Below are 10,662 nucleotides of genomic sequence, written 5' to 3'. Positions count from 1 at the left end.
ATATTGTCCACTTGAAAAACTACTATTGCAATGTAGAAACTAACTGGAATTTAAATAGAAACTTAAAAATATTTAAAAAGATTAAGAAATGAGTCAATGGGAGAAGGACAAACATTATATGTTTCATTCATTGGAGAATATAAATAATAGTGAAAAGGAATAGAAGGGAAGGAGAGAAGAAATGGGTAGGAAATATCAGAAAGGGAGACACAGCATGAAGACTTCTAACTCTGGGAAACGAACTAGGGTGGTGGAAGGGGAGGAGGGCGGGGGTGGGGGTGAATGGGTGACGGCACTGAGAGGGCACTTGACGGGATGAGCACTGGTGTTATTCTGTATTTGGCAAATTGAACACCAAAAAATAAATTTATTATTAAAAAAATATTGAGAAGAGATGTGAAAAACTCCAACTTATTCTCTACTGCAGTACTGATTAGTGTTGTTATTACATAAATTGAACCTAGTTTCATACTTTATACTCATGAAGATAATAATGAAAAATTTTACAAATTTTATTGAAGACTAAAAGTTTAGTGAAGATATATATATACAAATATGTGAAAATATATTTTGTAGTCTATATTTTGTAGACTAATATATTTCACAGATAGAAATTTATTAGCAATGATGAAATCTGAAGCCATTGTTAATATTGGTAAAGACTTTGATGCACATTACATTTAATAATTTTAAGGGCATAAAAAATGCCACTGCAATATCTATTAGCATATTTAGATGTATTAATTGCATGATTCTTCAAAGTCCCAAGCGGATTTATCAACAGAATCTTTTATCCACTCCTCTAAGCAGCAGAGTAAAACCGAGGATGATGTCACTTTGCCACTTTTCTTTATACACTTTATACACTTAACCCAGTGTATTGGTAACTTCATTTACCAATATAGAAGAGGTGCGTAGTGTCTTCTGATGATGGATTCAACCTGAAAGGTGGGCAGAACTGCAGGAGAAAAACAGTGGCTATGGTCCTTGACTTGTTCTGTTCTAGTCTTTCTATTAGTTCTTGACAATATTTTCTCTGTTTTCTCTATTATTCTTAATGAGAACATAGATGCAGATTTCCTTCTGAAATTTAAAACACTTGTGTACTCAATTGCATTCTATTACACTAGAAAGTGGGTTTGAGATTTCCAATTATTGATAGAAGAAAACAGAATACATTTTTCCTATATTGTTGGATTATTTTTTTCCCAGAAAGTTAAATTTTGCAGAAGAATAACTGGTTTCAATTTGAAGAGAATTAATTCTGGTAGTTAGAACACTAAAACAAATACCTTGACTATATTTATGTTTTTCTGCTTAAACTTATAACAGGTTGTCTAAAACTCAAATTATAAATTGTTTTTTTATTTTTATTTTTATTTTTATTTATTTTTTTATTTTTTTAATAATAAATTTGTTTTTTATTGGTGTTCAATTTGCCAACATACAGAATAACACCCAGTGCTCATCCCGTCAAGTGCCCCCTCAGTGCCCGTCACCCATTCACGCCCACCCCCCGCCCTCCTCCCCTTCCACCACCCCTAGTTCATTTCCCAGAGTTAGAAGGCTTTATGTTCTGTCTCCCTTTCTGATATTTCCCACACATTTCTTCTCCTTTCCCTTCTATTCCCTTTCACTATTATTTATATTCCCCAAATGAATGAGAACATATAATGTTTGTCCTTCTCCAATTGACTTATTTCACTCAGCATAATTGCATGACTTTATTTATCTATTTATCTATTTATTTATTTATTTGTTTGTTTATTTATTTGTTTGTTTATCTTATTTCATCTTTTACAGTTTTTTTTTTAAATCAGGCTCCTAGGGAATATAGCTAATATCACACAACTAAGCTGAAGATGACTTTGTCTCAGACCAGTAGTGGGATCTACAGCTTGTAACTCTTAGACACGATACTCCCTTAACAATTTATATATCTTCAAATTATAAATCTTCAAATTATAAATCTTCAAATTATAAATTAGTCATCCCCCAACTTAAATAGTAAACTGTTTTCATGAAACTCAACAAATTGGATACAAAGGAGTAAGAACCAATAATCAGGAAAGCTCCCTTGATGGTACAGACTGCACTTCCTCTGTCAGATGCTCTGAGTAGACTGTTCAGTGTGGCTTGATCACAATCACCGCCACTTATTAAAGTACATCAATGACTTTACCAGCAAACCCAGACACCCTCCTGCTTTTCATTTATTCATTCAGCAAACTGTGAATCTTTAGTGTGATTCACTAATTGAAATTAATCTCTTAAAATCTAAATAACAGAAGAAAAACTTTGAATTTACATGTCTCTATTATTTACCAGATAAGACTTTGTTTTGTTTCCCAAATATAATCACTTTAATGCACATAGCAATTAATTTCTCATTTAAACTGATATGCTGAGAAGAAAATGAGGCAACACTGGGATGTTTGTAACTCCAATCCATTTTTTATTCTCTATCTTGCTTTTCAGTGGTTATGCCTAAGTTACATGTTGAAAAATATAAAGAAGAATTAAACTTGGCTACTTGTAAGGAGGAGGTAGTCATTCTATTAAGAAAAATATATAAATCTCATTTAAAGTATAATTGTATTTTTTATTTTTTTTTTAAAGTATAATTTTAAAACAGCTACAAAGTACTACAAAAAGCAATACACACAGAATACATATGGCCTTTATTAAGACAAACAATAAAAATTTCTTCTATATTTTCTCTTACAGACATTATGATCTTTGTAACTTTTTAATTTTCTGACATTAAATATTTTTATTTTATTTTAAAAAATATTTTATGTATTTATTTGAGAGAGAAACAGTGAGCAAAAAGAGAAAGCACAAGCCATGGGGAGAGGGAGAGGGAGAAGCAGATTCCCCACTGAGCAGGGAGCCCGGGGTGAGGTTCAATCCCATGACCCTGAGATCATGAACTGAGCCAAAGATATATGCTTAACAAACTGAGTCACAAAGATGGTCCTGTTTTATTTTTTAAAGATTTCATTTATTTATTTTAAGAAAGAAGGAGTGTGAGTAGGGAGAGGGACAGAAAGAATCTCAAGCAGATTTCATGCTAAGTGCAGAGCCCCATGTGGGGTTCAATCTCATGATCCTGAAATCATGACCTGAGTTGAAATCAAGAGTCAAACGCTCAACTGACTGAACTACCCAGGCATCCCTTATTTTTTTAATGCTAAAATTTAAAAGCCCTTGCCAATAATCCTATACTCTAGAATGCTGAAGGAGTAGGTAACACTGCAAACGATTTAGACATCTTAATATAAATATTCAGTACTTAATACAAATATCCAACAAATGTGGATCTCACGGCAAAATAAAATTATCTTTTTATCAAATACTACTTTCATTAGCAGATGGAAGCTGATCTTAGTGAACCATTTAAAAACAGTAAAATAAACTAAACACACCTACTGACATAGTCTATAAGTATGAGCATAGTCTATAGTCTTCTCAGCATATCAGTTTCCATGAGAAATTAATTGCTATATATGTAATATATATGCTTACATATATTACAACAGATACATATATATTACAACTGATATATTTATTTATATATACATATATGTATATCACCTATTCACTTATGTATTTATTTAATTATATATATATTTGTATGGAATAAGCAAATAAAAATAAACATACACACTTATTCAAGTTGTTTGGGACTACAGAAATTGTGAAGTCTAAATTTTAAATATATGAATATATAAATATATGAATAGATGCTAAACCATATGAAGTAATGCATCTTGCACCATAAGACAATAATGGTCACAGCTATTTTTACATAGATCCTACCCAATAACTAAACATTGGTATGAACACTTTAGACTAAAGTATACATGTTTATCAGTAACTAGTCATGTTCTAATCACTTTGTTATTTTCCCTCAATCCTTACTACAGCTGAGCTAAAAAATTGTTTATCTTGGTTTTACACAGAGTGGACAGAGAAACAGTGAGTAAAGAGCAGGGGGATTGGGTCTATGGTTGCATTTGGGCTGAGATTCTAAACATCTCACCTAAAGTCCCATAGGTCTCCAAAAGTTCATTCATGTGTGAGAAACCTGACTTTTTCTTGGTTGGGTGCATTCCTCACTCTACAAAACCACAAAAACTTCACAGGAAAGCTTGCTTCTCTGGGTAAAAGAATCTCTAATATTTGATATTATGTATAATTTAGTTTCAAAATCTTTCTTACCTGGAATAAACCTCTAAGAATTTTAAAAATATTCTTGTTGGTAAACAAAGCATTGATGTTAAATCAATTTAGACTTGTATAATGAAAACTGTAGAATTATATTGTTTATCTATTTTTCAATAATTCAATGATTTGACTTGTTGGCTTAAGTTTGTCAGGTTTAATCCGATTGGTAGTGAAATGAAAAGACAGGCCAGGCAAAAGTTGGAAGAAACAGGCTTTTAATGGGACGCGCTCTTGGGCAAGGTTCCGAGGCCCTGCAAAGGAGTGAAGCTGGGAAAGTCTCAGGGCCAGGAAGTCACGTGCAGGGGAGTACAAGTGGGCTTTTTTAAGGGGGAGGGGTAAGGGTTGGTGTCTGTATGGGGTGATAGGTATTAAGGCATGTTAGTGGCGGAATTGGTATGGGGCGATAACTGCTTATGCCCTTATATGGGGTCTGATACGGTTCAGATTTCCTGCATAGGTCCTGTCTTCCCCTGATAATATGTCCTTGGGAAGTCTGCTGGTGGTGGGAAAGTTCTGAGGCAGGGATAACAAGATAGAGGATCCACTGCCATTTTGTTGGTGCCTCCTGATCCCCCTTGATCCCGCTAGCCCAACAAAGTTTACCTTTTGTAAATTCCCAATATATGTTTATGTATGACACTGTCTGTTATGAGGAAATGTCATGACCTGAATTGTGTCAACTTCAATATTAATAACCAATTATTCTGACCCACAGTTGTAATTTTTTAGTTTTATGATAGATTCACAATAAGTTCTGATTAATAATCCTCAATCTATAGGCCCATAGGACTTTCTCTTTTTTACACAAGTAGGTGTGCACAAACACAAAATTCTCAGTATTTCTTAAATCATTTCAGGTATTTGTATTCCATGAGTGATCCATTGCCTGCAAAGCTTTCACTGGTGAACTTGAGGTCTAGATGAACTGGGCTTAGATGAACCCTCATGGACAACAAAACTTGGATGATCAGTGACAGTGGACAATCTGATTTCATCCTGGTGGGAATTTTCAGTCAGTCAAAACACCCAACTTTTCTCTGTGTGATCATTTTTATTGTTTTCTTGTTGGTATTGTCTGGAAACTCTCTCCTGATATTTCTGATATACTCTGATGCTCACCTCCACACTCCCATGTTTTTTCATCAGCCAGTTGTCTCTCATGGATGTAATGTACATTTCCATCACTGTACCCAAAATGCTTATGAACCAGGTTTTGAGTATGAATAAGATCTCAACCCTAGAATGTGGGATGCAAATGTTTCTCTATGTAACACTAGGAGGTTCAGAATGTTTTCTTCTAGCCACCATGGCTTATGATCGCTATGTAGCCATCTGCCATCCTCTTCATTACCCTGTCCTCATGAACCATAGATTGTGTCTTCTACTGGCATCTGGCTGCTGGTTTCTGGGATCTGTGGATGGATTCATGCTCACGTCCATCACCATGACCTTCCCCTTCTGCAGAACTCGAGAGATCCATCATTTCTTCTGTGAAGTCCCTGCCATAGTGAAGCTTTCTTGCTCAGATACTTCCCTCTATGAGACAGTCATGTACCTGTGCTGTGTCCTCATGCTTCTTATCCCTGTAGCAGTCATTTCAAGCTCTTATTCTTTCATCCTTTTCACCATTCACAGGATAAACTCAGCAAAAAGCCAGAAATCCTTTGCCACGTGTTCCTCCCATATGACGGTGGTCATTCTCTTTTATGGGGCTGGAGTCTACAACTATATGCTTCCCAGTTTTTACCACACCCCTGAAAAAGACATAATGGTGTCTGTCTTTTATACCATACTTACTCCATTGCTAAACCCTTTAATCTATAGTCTGAGGAATAAAGATGTCACAGAAGCTTTAAAGAAAATGGTGAATGTAGGACCTGTCTTTCAAGAAATTATAAAATAGAAAATTAATATTTTATTCTTTTTTCTTCTCTCTACACATTGGAACTTAGGAATCTTATGCCAATGATTCTTTAGGGAATACCTTAGTACATAAATAAATTTCTTGGGACCTCATACCATGGTATCTTATATCATATTCACAACTACTTAACGAATTTCTCTAATGTACTACAATTATCTTTGATTCTAAATCTCCATTCAAAATGTATTGTACTATGCTAATATTTTGAGGTAAAATTAAAGTTTATAACTGTACTCTTATTATATAGAAGAATACTTACATTAAATATATAATGAATTATTTACAGGATAAAGATCATTTGGAGGTAAGAAATTTTCTCAAATAAAAGAGAGAAAAGGAGATAGAGACGGAGAGAGAAAGGGAGGGAAGGCAGAAGGGAGAGAGAGAGAAATTCAGATTGACAGAAAAGTGATAAAGCAGAGTAGGTACAGTGTTAACAACAAAGAGTCTAGGTAAAGGGTATAGGATGTTCTTTGTACCACTCTTATTCATGCTTCATTTCCACAAATTAAATTAAGTCCAAGTAAATAGATAAGATAGTCTTTCTGTCACACATGCTTTTTTTAGGATTTTTAGTCTTAGTTTTTTTTTTTTTTCATACTCTAAAGTGATGCAAAAAGCCTTCAGAGAACAAAAGCTACATAGAGTAACCTGAAGCAGCTTACACTGAGCTTGGCCCCCTGACAGTATGCCTAGGTAAAGACAGCTTACAATCAGTGGAACCAGCTCCTCCCACAGACAGACAGCAACATCTGTTGAACCAAGTTTATGGATCACTAAAAAGCTTATGCACTATGGGAAAATAGTGTATAGAATTTGAGGGGTTTTTTATGAGGTTTTAGTTTGTCATTTAAAATTTTTCTTTTTCTTTTTTGCTTTTCAACTAGTTTCTCATTTTATCAATTCTTTGTTTTTAAATCTTTTTAAATTTTCATTCTTACGTTTATATTTATAGGCATTCTTCATTTTTGGCTTCTTTTCATTGAGATATATCTGTATCCATCTATATATAGATATATATCTATATCTATCTATATATATCTAATATTTATATCTATCTATCTATCTATCTATATTTCATTTCATTTCCTTTCTTTACAATTTTGGGATTTAATGTCTTCTACCAAACAAACCAAAATACATCTAGCACCAAATGACTCCCCTGTTTTATCCATGTGTAAGAATAAATTATATCTTTTTTCCCTTTTTAAAATTTTTCTTTTTTGGTTTCTGATCCCTTTGGATTTGTCTAGTGTGTATTTTGCTGAGGTCATGGATGATATTTTTTTATTTTGTTCTCTCATTCATCTATTCTTTGGAGAAAAAGACTAGAATAAGACATTCAGAGCAAAAGAAAGAACAAGAGGTAATATGGTATTATGTATCTAATCAATATAGATATAAGTAAAATGACAGAAATTGAATTCAGAATAATGATTACAAACCCTGATTTTAAAAAAAGGAAAAAAAAGACACTAGGGAATACCTTAGTACATAAATAAAATCTTGGGATCTCTGGGTGGCTCAGCAGTTTGATGCCTGCCTTTAGCTCAGGTTGTGATCCTGGAGACCCAGGATCGAGTCCTACATCGGGTTCCCTGCATGGAGCCTGCTTCTCCCTCTGCCTGTCTCTCTCTCTCTCGCGTCTGTCATGAATAAATAAAATCTTTTAAAAAAACAAATAAAATCTAATCAAGTCAAAATTAAAAATACTTTAAATGAGGTGCAATCTAAAATGGATATTCTAACAGATTGAGTAAATGAGGCAGAAGAGAGAGTCAGTGACATAGAAGACAAAATTATGGATAGGAAAGAAGCTGATGAAAAGAGAGGAAAACAACCGATGGACCATGAGGGGTCAAGAGATCAGGGATGCCATAAAGCAAAACAATATTAGAATTATTGGAATCCTAGAGGAAGAAGAAAGAGATAGAGGGATAGAAGGTATATTTGAGCAAATCGTAGTTGAGAACTTCCCTAATCTGGGAAGGAAACAGGCATTCAAGTCCAGGAAGCACAGAGAACTCCCCTCAAAATCAAGAAAAATAATCAATGCACTGAAATATAATAGTGAAGCTAAGAAATGTCAAAGATAAAGAGAAAATCCTGAAAGTGGTTTGAGGTAAGAGGTCCTTAATGTACAAGGGTAGAAACATTAGTTTGGCATCACAACTATCCACAGAGACCTGAAGGCCAGAATGGATTGGTATGATATAATCAGGGTGGTAAATGAAGAACATGCAGCCAAGAATACTTTATCTTCAAGATGGTCATTCAGAATAGAAGGAGAGCTAAAGAGCTTCCAGAACAGACAGAAACTGAAAGAATATGTGATCACCAAGCTAGCCCTCCAAGAAATATTAAAGAGGATGTTCTAAGCAAAGAGTCCAAAAATAACAAGCCAGGAAGAAACAGACACACTATAAAGAAAAGTGATGCTACCAGCAATGCAATGGCACTAAATTCATATCTTTTAGTAGTGACTCTGAGTGTAAAAGGCTAAATGCTCCAGTCAAAAGACAGGGATGTCAGATTGGATAAAAAAGAAAGACCTATCCATATGCTGTCTACAAGAGACTCATTTAAGACACCTCCAAAATGAAAATGAGGAGGTGAAGGACCATTTATCATGCTATTGGACATTATAAGAAAGCTGAGGTAACAATTCTCATATCAGACAAATTAAATTTTAAATCAAAGACTGTAGTAAGGAATGAAGATGGACACTATATCATACTTAAAGGATCTATCCAACAAGATCTAACATTATAAATATTTATGCTTCCAATATGAGAACAGCCAATTATACAAACCAAATAATAACCAAATAAAACACATTGATAATAATATAATAATAGTAGGGGACTATAACACCCAACTCACAACAATAAAAAGATCATTTAAGCAGAAAATCAACAAGGAAAGAGGCCTTTGAATGACACACTGGACCAGATGGACTTGACTTATATATACAAAACAATCCATCTTAAAGCAATACACATTCTTCTCGAGTGCACATGGAACATTCTCCAGAATACATCCATTTCTTCCAGATTGCCTAATTTGTTGGCACATAGTTGCTCATAATACATTCTTAAAATTGTTCGTATTTCCTTGGTGTTGGTTATGATTTGTCTTCATTCATTCATGATTTTATTAGCTTGGTTCTCTTTTCTTCTTTTCTTTTTTTTCTTTTCTTTTCTTTTCTTTTCTTTTCTTTTCTTTTCTTTTTTTCTTCTTTCTTCTTAATAAGGCTGGCTAAGGACTTATCTATGTTATTCTTTCAAAGAACAAGCTCCTAGGTTCATTGATCTGTTCCACTGTCCTTCTGGTGTCTATATCATTGAGTTCTGCTCCAATCCTTATTATGTATCTTCTCCTGCTTGGCTTAGGCTTCATTTGCTTTTCTTTCTCCATCTCCTTTAGGTGTAAGGTTAGCTTGTATATCTGAGATTTCTCTGATATTTTGAGAGAGGCTTGTATGAAATGTACTTCCCTCATAGGACCACCTTTTGCTGTATCCCAAAGGTTTTGAACAGTTGTACTTTCATTTTCATTAGTTTGCATGAATCTTTTAAATTCTTCTCTAATTTGCTGATTGAACCATTCATCTTTTAGTAGGATGCCCTTTAACCTCCAAGTGTTTGAGTTATTTCCAAATTTTCTCTTATTATTGAATTCAAGTTTCAAAGCAATTGTGGTCTGAAAATATGCAGGGAATAATCCCAATTTTTTGGTATCAGTTGAAATCTGATTTGAGACCCAGTATGTGGTCTATTCTGAAGAAAACTCAATGTTCACTTGAGAAGAATGTGTATTCTGTTGCATTAGGATGGAATGGTCTATATATATCTGTGAAGTCCCTCTAGTCCAGTGTGTCATTCAAAGCCCTTTTTCTTTGTTGATCTGTTTGGATGATCTGTCCATTGCTGTGAATGGGGTATTGAAGTATCCTACTAATTTTATTAGTATCAATGTATTTCTTTACTTTGGTTATTAATTGGTTGATATAATTAGCTGCTTCCAGATTGGAAGCATAATATGTATAATGGCTAGGTATTTCTGTTGGACTGATCCTTTCTGCATGATATAGTGCCCCTCTTCATCTCTTATTAGAGTCTTTGGTTTAGAATCTAATTTGTCTGATATGAGGATTGCTACCCTAGCTTTCTTCGGGGGTCCATTTACATGGTAAATTATTCTACATGCTCTCATTTTCAGTCTGAAAGTATCTTTCTGTCAAAAATGAGTCTTTTATACACAGCATATGGATGGGTTTTGCTTTTATATCTGGTTTGATACCCTGTGTCTTTGGAGCATTTAGCCCATTTATATTCAGAATAACTATTGAAAGATATGAATTTCGTGACCTTGTATTACCCATATGGTCCCTGTTACTGCAGATTCTCTCTATTCCTTTGGGCTCCCTCTTCACTTACAGGGCTCCCCTCCTTAATATTTCTTGCAGGACTGGATTTGTGCTCACATACTGTTTCAGTTTCTGTCTC

General features: G+C 34.2%; 1 pseudogene; it reads left to right on the top strand.

The window, feature by feature from the left end:
• Positions 1-5,175: 5,175 nt before the first annotated feature.
• Positions 5,176-6,133, top strand: LOC119876961 (annotated as a pseudogene).
• Positions 6,134-10,662: the final 4,529 nt, after the last annotated feature.

Source organism: Canis lupus, chromosome 14 (genome assembly GCF_011100685.1).
Source record: "Canis lupus familiaris isolate Mischka breed German Shepherd chromosome 14, alternate assembly UU_Cfam_GSD_1.0, whole genome shotgun sequence".
NCBI classification, from domain to species: Eukaryota; Metazoa; Chordata; class Mammalia; order Carnivora; family Canidae; genus Canis; species Canis lupus.
This window is presented reverse-complemented; position numbering and strand designations above follow the sequence as displayed.